This window comes from Scyliorhinus canicula, chromosome 4, assembly GCF_902713615.1.
Source record: "Scyliorhinus canicula chromosome 4, sScyCan1.1, whole genome shotgun sequence".
Lineage (NCBI taxonomy): Eukaryota > Metazoa > Chordata > Chondrichthyes > Carcharhiniformes > Scyliorhinidae > Scyliorhinus > Scyliorhinus canicula.
Genome location: NC_052149.1, coordinates 52,136,246 through 52,145,316, shown reverse-complemented (window position 1 = coordinate 52,145,316; position 9,071 = coordinate 52,136,246). Strand labels below are relative to the sequence as shown.

Below are 9,071 nucleotides of genomic sequence, written 5' to 3'. Positions count from 1 at the left end.
CCTTGAACGTAATGACGTGCCAAGTGCTCATCCAGGTACTTTTTAAAGGATGTGAGGCAACCCGCCTCTACCACACAGTCACCATCCTCTTGGGTAAAAAGAGTTTTCCCTCAAAGCCCCCTTAAACTCCTGTCCCTCACTGTGAACTTGTGACCCTCGTAACTGACCCTTCAACTAAGGGAAATAGCTACTCCCTATCCACACCCCTCATAATCTTGTACACCTCAATCAGGTTGCCCCTCAGTCTTCTCTGCACCAGCAAAGTCAACCCAAATCTATCCAACCTCTCTTCATAACTCAAATGTTCCATCTCAGGCAACATCTGCACCCCCTCCAGTGCAATCACATCCTTCCTATTATGTGGCGACCAGAATTTCTCACAGTGCTCCAGCCGTGGCCTCACCAAAGTTCTACACAACTCCAACATGATCTCGGTTTTTGTAATCTATGCCTCGACTGGTAACGGCAAGTATCTGTCAGCCTTTTTCACCACCCTATTAACATGCCCTTCTGCCTTCACAGCTCTACAGTCCCTTTTGTTCCTCGGAACTTCCCAGTGTCAGGCCATTCATTGAATACTTAATTGTCACATTACTTCTTTCAAAGTATATCACCTCACACTTTTCAGGGTTAAATTCCATCTGCCACTTTTCTGTTTCGAGAGAGAGCCAGAGACAGAGAGAGGGACTGATAGAAGGGCTGTTTAGCACACTGGGCTAAATCGCTGGCTTTGAAAGCAGACCAAGCAGGCCAGCAGCACGGTTCGATTCCCGTAACAGCCTCCCTGAACAGGCGCCGCCGGAATGTGGCGACTAGGGGCTTTTCACAGTAACTTCATTTGAAGCTTACTCGTGACAATAAGCGATTTTCATTTTCATTTCATTTGACCATCCCATCTATAACTTCCTGTAACCCAAGACACTCAACCTTACCGTTAACCACCCGGCCAATCTTTGTGTCATCCGCAAACTTACTAATCCTGCCTTCCACAGTCATTATGTTGTTTATTTAATAACAATCAATAGGGGACACATCACAGCCTATAGGGAAATATGGACAATACTAAGCAACAAACAGGCACAGAGCCCGAATGTATTATTGGAAGGCAGTTTGCAGACGGAACTGAAACTCGGTCGATTTACATATTGATGGCCCATCTCTGAAGAACAAAGGACGAGTGCTCAGGTAGCCGATACTGTTCCAGACAGTCCGGCGCCACTACCCCAACCAAAAGACACAAAGCAAGGCCAACGGCCACCTAGGACACGCCCAGCCATCAAGGCACCCACCCGTTTATTGGTTTAGATCGATGACAATGATCAAGAAACTGTCCAATTAATTGGGACCAAGTTTAAGGCCCGCCGAAAAGCGCGCGAAGCCCCTCCAAGCATAAGAAGGAACCCTCGCCAAAGATTCAGCCTCTTGGATTCGGCTCTCAAGCGGTGGGACCCTTCCACCAGCATCACCAGAAGCAAGTAAATTCAAGGTCAACGCTCGCTACCAGACGGACGACCTTAGCTGTACTCCTGTTACGTCTTCGAACCCAACAGCCTCAGATCCGAACAACGGCCATTGTTCCTCTGACTTAAGTGGGCACCCGAAGTTAAGTATAGGTATTAGTGATAGATAGTTTAGCCTGTAGTATTATTGTGCATGAGTAGATCTTGCTGTGTGTAAATAAAGTAGTATTGACTTTGAACTAACTGACTGGTGTATTGGCTCTTTGATCGGTATTCGGGTTGAACCTTGTGGCGGTATCGAGAGATACTTGGCGACTCTGAAAGTATATTCATAATTAGGATTAAGAAAGGCGACCTTATTAACCACCATATTTATAGCAAGTAAACAGAGCAACACCCATGTGCCTTCTTTATAAGTCTCCCATGTGGGACCTTGTCAAAGACTTTCATGTTGTCAGTGATGTGTTATGTGTTGGTCTAACATCAACTGCAACTGGATGCAGTAAAACGAGAAACAGGCTTCCAACACAGGAGATGGTCCAACACTATTTTATTGAACCTGCTGATTGCTGTACATAATCTGCTGTGGGTTGACACTATAGAATAGACTAGAACAGTACAGCACAGAACAGGCCCTTCGGCCCTCAATGTTGTGCCGAACAATGATCACCCTACTCAAACCCACGTATCCACCCTATACCCGTAACCCAACAACCCCCCCCCCCCCCACCCCACCCCAACCTTTACTTTTTAGGACACTACGGGCAATTTAGCATAGCCAATCCACCTAACCCGCACATCTTTGGACTGTGGGAGGAAACCGGAGCACCCGGAGGAAACCCACGCACACACGGGGAGGACGTGCAGACTCCGCACAGACAGTGACCCAGCCGGGAATTGAACCTGGGACCCTGGAGCTGTGAAGCATTTATGCTAACCACCATGCTACCGTGTTGCCCACTGACACTCTATTAACCTAACTGATAACCTCCTACTGGCTTGACCAGACTAGTTCTCTACCACATGGTGATGATTTTCATTGGCCTGTGCACTGTGACTATCTCCCTAGCCGTGTCCTGTGAGAGAGGAAGAGCCTTAATGCCCTGTGGGCTTTTTAGTGGTGGTGTCCTGTCTGGTGATTGGTTGTTCTGTGTCATTGGTTATCCTGAGTGTCAATCACTGCCTGTCTGCATCTCATGATATACATGAGTGGATATTATGACATCTCCCCCTTTTAAAATAAATTTTGGAACATGGTTGTATATGCATGCATAATTATGTACAAGTGGGGAATGAATGAACATATGTACATGGGAAGGTGTCTATCATGCAGATACAGCGCAAACTGAACAAAATTTACAAGATTTAAGTCTATAGATTCAGTCTTTGTGGGGGGCGACAAATTCTTGTCGATCGCCGCAGAGGTGGAGGGGGGGACACCGGCACCTGGACAGGCGGGATGGCTGCCATCTCGGTGGCCTCGTGGTGCAAGGCGCCCGGAGGTGGCATGATGACATGCGGAGAAGTGCGGTCGGGTGATGGGCAGGGATCTTTACGCAGCGCCCTCCTGTTGCACCGCAAAATGAAGCCATCAGCCATTTGGACAACAAAAGACTTGGGAGCAGCCTGTCTGACGACAACAGCTGGGACTGACCAACCTCCCTCAAGCAACTGAACACGAACAACATCGTCTGGAGCCAGCGCAGGCAGATCCCTGGCATGAGTATCATACGTGATCTTTTGCTGGTCCCTGGATCACTGCACCTTCTGCAGAACCGGTGAGGTGGTCAAGGTCTGGAACATGGATGGCTGGAACAGTCGTCCTCAGGTTGTGGTTCATGAGCAACTGAGCCGGAAACAAACCAATCGACAGAGGGGTTGCTCTGTATGCCAATAGCGCCAGGTTGAAATCCGAGCCCGAGTTTGCAGCCTTGCACAGCAACCGCTTGACAATATGGACCCCCTTTCTCGGCCTTCCCGTTTGATTGCGGGTAATGGGGACTGGATGTGATATGACGAAAGTGGTAGGATCGTGCAAAGTCAGACCACTCTTGGCTGTAGAAACATGGACCGTTGTCACTCATTACCGTGAGTGGTATCCCATGCCTGGCAAACATCTCTTTGCAGGCTTTGATGATGGACTTGGACGTGAGGTCCGACAGTTTCACCACTTCCGGGTAGCTGGAGAAGTAGTCGACCAGGAGCATGTAATCACGCCCATTGGTGTGAAAAAGGTCTACACCCGCTTTAGACCACGGAGAGGTCACAATCTCATGCTGTTGCAGCATTTCCTTGGGCTGAGCTGGTTGAAACTTAAGGCATGTTGTGCAGTTGAGGACTTTGTTGGCAATGTCTTGGCTGATGCCAGACCAGTAAACTGCCTGCCGAGCTCTGCGTCGACATTTCTTGACCCCCAGGTGACCCTCATGGATCTGTCTGAGCATCATGGTTTGCATGCTTTGGGGAATGGCGATTCTATCTAGTTTAAGAAGGATCCCCTCAACAACCGTCAGCTCGTCCTTAATGTTGAAGAACTGGGGGCACGGCCCCCTTTGCCAGCCATGGGCGAGGTGCTTCATCACACGCTGCAGTAGGGGATCTTTGGCAGTTTCTTCGCGTATTTGTATAACTCGTTCATCAGTGGCTGGGAGGCTGCTACCACACAACTGCACCTGTGCTTCAATGTGGCGAATGAAGTCGCTCTGTTCACACGGTGTGGTGACGGATCAGGATAGGGCATCCGCGACGATCAGTTCCTTTCCTGGTGTGTAGACGAGTTCGAAGTCATATCGGCGGAGACGAAGAAGAATTCGCTGCAGCCGAGGTGTCATGTCATTTAAATCCTTTTGGATTATGTGGACGAAAGGCCTGTGGTCTGCTTCCACCGTGAACTTTGGCAGGCAGTATACGTAATCATGAAACTTGACTATTCCTGGCAGGAGACCCAAGCCCTCCTTTTTGATCTGGGCATACCATTGTTCGGACGGAGTCATGGCCCTGGAGGCGTATGCCACTGGAGCCCAGGACGAGGAGTCGTCTCGCTGGAGGAGCACCGCCCCAATGACGTCCTGGCTTGTGTCTGTGGATATCTTGGTATCCTTGGCTGGGTCAAAGAATGCCAGTACTGGGGCTGTGGTGAGCTTTGCCTTCGCCTTCACATCCGCTTGATGTGCGGGAAGCCACTGGAACACTTGTCGACTTTTTTACGAGATGCCGGAGGGCTGTGGTGTGGGATGCCACGTTGGGAATGAATTTCCCGAGAAAAATCACCATCCCGAGGAAACGGAGGACCGCCTTTTTGTCCTCTGGGGTCTTCATGGCATTGATTGCCAGCACCTAGTCAGCGTCAGGTTGCACACCCTGCTGTGAAACGTGGTCACCCAGAAACTTGATAGCGGACCTACCAAATGAGCATTTGGCCCTGTTGAGCTGGAGGCCGTTTTCATGTATCCTCTGGAAAACTTGTTTGAGGCGAGCGATGTAATCCTCGTGGACCAGATGATCACATCGTCCACATAGACTCGCACCCCCTCGATGCCCTCCATCATTTGCTCCATTATGCAATGAAATACTTCGGAAGGTGATATGATACCAAAAGACATGCGGTTGTAGCAATACCTGCCGAACGGAGTGTTAAATGTGCACAGCATCCGACTGGACTCGTCCAGCTGTACCTGCCAGAACCCATGGGAGGCGTCCAGCTTGGTAAAGAATTTGACATGAGCCATCTCACAGGTTAACCCAATTTGGGATAGGGTAGTGCTCGCGCATGATGTTGCGATTCAGGTCTTTGGGATCAATGCAAATGCGGAGTTCACCAGAGGGCTTCTTGATACAGACCATGGAGCTGACCCAGTCTGTTGGTTCCGTGACCTTTGAGATGATACCTTGGTCTTGGAGCTCTTGTAGCTGCATTTTCAGACGATCCTAGAGAGAAGCCGGCACCCGGCGTGGTGCATGGATGACTGGGATGGCATTCGGTTTGAGCAATATCTTGCAACAATATGGGAGCGTGCCCATTCCATCAAACACGTTGTGGTATTTTGTGAGAATGTCGTCTATCTCAGCCTGGAGATTTACATTGGGTGAGGCAGTCGCCGGTGTCGAGGACATGGCATGGACACGCTGGACCAGATTTAGGAGTTTGCATGCGCGAGCACCGAGCAGGGATGCCTTATCAGGCCGGACGATCTCGAATTGTAATGTCGCGTTGATTGCCTTGTGAGATACACCGAGCTGACACGATCCACTGGCAGCTATGGCATTGCCATTGTAGTCAAGGAGCTGGCAGGCTGGTGGAAGAATGCTAGGTTGGTCTTGGATGCTGTCGAAGTCCGACTGTGATATGAGGTTTGCAGATGCGCCAGTGTCCAATTTAAATCGGATGCGAGACCGGTTAACCACGAGGACAGCACACCACTCGTCGTCAGGACCCACAGCGAGGATTGAAAGGCGGTTTGCAGGCAGGGTGGAGGCCAGCTCGGGCGTGGTGATTATGCCCACCCGGTATGGAGACTCGAGGCAGTCAGCATGGGGTCCGTTGGGCTGTCGAGATCTGAATCCTGCATGCCTTATTGTTAGCAGCGGACACGTCTGCGCTGCAGCTGGGATCGCTGGCTGTTGGTTAGTGGAGTGGACCTGCATAAGGCTGCGTAATGCCCAGGCTTTCCACAATGTCTACATTGCCGTCCTTTGGCTGGATATTGCCGCTTTAAATGGGCAGAGCCACAATTTAGGCACGTCATGATGCGGACGCCAGCCGACGTTCGCACATGCGCATCGGGGTCTTCGGCCTCGTCGTCCACCCGGTCGTGGCACGCATGTGTAGGGACCTGGGAAAAGCGTGCGAAACGGCCACTCTCCTCGATGCTCAGGTCTTGCATTTTTGCGATGGCCTGCACCCTTTCCGCCTTGTGGGAGGCTAGTTTTGCATTTTCTGCCGCCCTGATGCAGGAGTAATGTTTCCTGGCATGCTAATGGACAACGCATGTTTCTATGGCGATGGAGAGGATTAACTGTTTTATTTTGAGGAGCTGCTCCCGCAGGGAGTTGGACTGGACCCCGACAACGATCTGATCCCGGATCATGGAATCAGCCATCGAGTCATAATTACATGACTGCGCGAGGATGCGGAGATGGGTCAAGAAGGATTGAAAAGGTTCATCCTTATCCTGAAGCCTCTGTTGGAAGGTGTACTGTTCAAAGCTCTCATTCACCTCAATGTCACAGTGGTTGTCGCATTTCAGCAGAACCGTCGTGGACTTCGTCTTGTCTTCGCCATCGGCAAACGTGAGCGAGTTATAGATGTGGGCGGCGTGATCCCCTGCAGTCGACAGGAACAGCGCGATCTTTCGGGCATCTGATGCTGCCTCAAGGTCGGAAGCCTCGATATACAGGAGGAACTTCTGTTTGAAGACTTTCCAGTTGGCGCCGAGGTTGCCGGAGATCCGGAGGAGGTTGGATCTTTTCCATGCCGCTGGATGGCTGCATGCTGGTCATTGCAGATTCACTCGAGGTAGATTTGTTAGAGTTAATAGCTCCAGGCTGAGATAGATGTGTTATCAGTGTTGGTCTAACATCAACTGCAACTGGATGCAGTAAAACGAGAAACAGGCTTCCGACACAGGAGATGATCCAACACTGTTTTATTGAACCTGCTGATTGCTGTACATAATCTGCTGTGGGTTGACACTCTATTAGCCTAACTGATAACCTCCTACTGGCTTGACCAGACTAGCTCTCTACCACATGGTGATGATGTTCACTGGCTTGTCCACTGTGACTATCCCCTTATCCGTGTCCTGTGAGAGAGAGAGAAAGCCTTAATGCCCTGTGGGCTTTATAGTGGTGGTTTCCTGTCTGGTGATTGGTTGTTCTGTGTCGTGTGTGTTCATTGGTTATCCTGTGTGTCAATCCCTGCCTGTCTGCATCTCATGATATACACGAGTGGATATTATGACAGTCAGAATCCTATGCTCTCTGCTTCCTATCAGCATTTGATTTTTTGAGCACAGTTTACATCTCAAAACATCTTCTAAATGATATGTAAAATGTTCAGCCTCTTGATCTATGTGAAGCTTTCCAAATCTAAGTATTACAATACAACAAGCCTATGTAACTGATAAGATCATGAGAGTCTTTACTGAGTTATAATATAGCAAGTTTATTTATAATACATTGTTTTGTAATTATGGGTTTATCTACATTACCTTTAAAGAAACAGGGCAGAGCAAAGTAGTTTTGAATGTGCCGATTTGCAATAAAGACATAGAGCTTTAAATAAACTATTTCACATCTTTGGCTTGGTATGTATATAGCATTCCCAATAGCAGCAATTCACTCTCCTAGATTATGTTCTTTACTGAAGCAGTCACAAAAGAGGTGCATAGATTATATCATTTGACCTACAAAAAAAGAGAAATTAATGCATTACTGCTTGATTGTTAGATTAGTTTTGTCTTTCATTTTCTTAAACATATGATGCTGCAACACATTTTGACCAGTGTGCCTGTCAAAATTCTTGTGTTTATTTTATGGTCATCATCTAGCAGAACAATACAGCAAATGTTCCAAGCAATCAATGGACTCTTATTTTTGAGTTTGGTTTCAAAAGTCAGGCTTTCGATGCTAAAATATAGGATAAAAGAAGATTCAAAATATCTGACAAGATGGACATTCTTAAGACTTATTGGCTTTAAGAAAGAGAACTGTTCTAATGGCTGACATGTAAAATCTTCTCTGAACTACACAGACCATGGAGTCCCAGAACTGATTTCCAGTCCATCTCGAGTTAATTGAGTTCAGATAGGAATGATGCAGAGGGGCTACAATTGGCCAGAGTATTCTTGTATTTCATATGCAAAGATTGAGTAATAAATTCTTTGAACTAGCACAGTAGGCTAGGTAGCTGGTTTGTGATGAACAGGGCCAGCAGCACATATTCAATTCCCATACCAGCTGAGAATTCTGAATTCTCTCTATGTACCCGAACAGGTGCCGGAATGTGGCGACTAGGGGCTTTTCACAGTAACGTCATTGCAGTGTTAATGTAAGCCTACTTGTGACAATAAAGATTATTTACATTTACTCCTGATCACTATACATCTATCTCTGGTGGATAGTGGGCAAACACAGAATCAGGTTCGCCACAACGTCCTCCATAATTAAGTAATTCAAGCTCAGTACTGAGGCTGTTTTTAAGTGTTAGATTGATTCTTTTGATGGTAGTTGTGACAAGTCTTTGACCATATTTCAGATTTAGACAACATGCAAAGTGGAAGTGATAGAAATTCAGATAAGACAAAACTTTGAAACATAGCCTTGGGACATAAAATCAGTGATGGGGATCAAGTAGCAACCTTCCCTTAAAACATACTTTTTGTTAAGAGCTTATCAGTGATCTTTTTTAGCATGGATATTGGACTCATTAATTACCGGGAAACAAGTGAGAATACATGGGTCATTTTAAAATGCCAAACTGTAATTAGTGGAGTGCTCCATCAGCACTGGGACCTCAAGTATTCACAGTTCACATTAATGACTTGGAGAAAGGACCTGGCGGTATTATAGCCAAATTTACTCACGATATACAAAGATAGGTGAGAAGATACA

The 9,071-nt window shown here is 47.7% G+C and overlaps 1 protein-coding gene across 1 annotated transcript in view; it reads right to left on the bottom strand.

Moving 5' to 3' along the window:
* Positions 1–7,603: 7,603 nt before the first annotated feature.
* Positions 7,604–9,071, bottom strand: part of cc2d1b (coiled-coil and C2 domain containing 1B) — a 130,675-nt gene continuing 129,207 nt past the window's right edge. The window contains exon 25 of the mRNA XM_038794246.1: positions 7,604–7,864. The gene's annotated coding sequence lies outside the window, so the exon portion shown is untranslated. The remainder of the gene's footprint in view (positions 7,865–9,071) is intronic.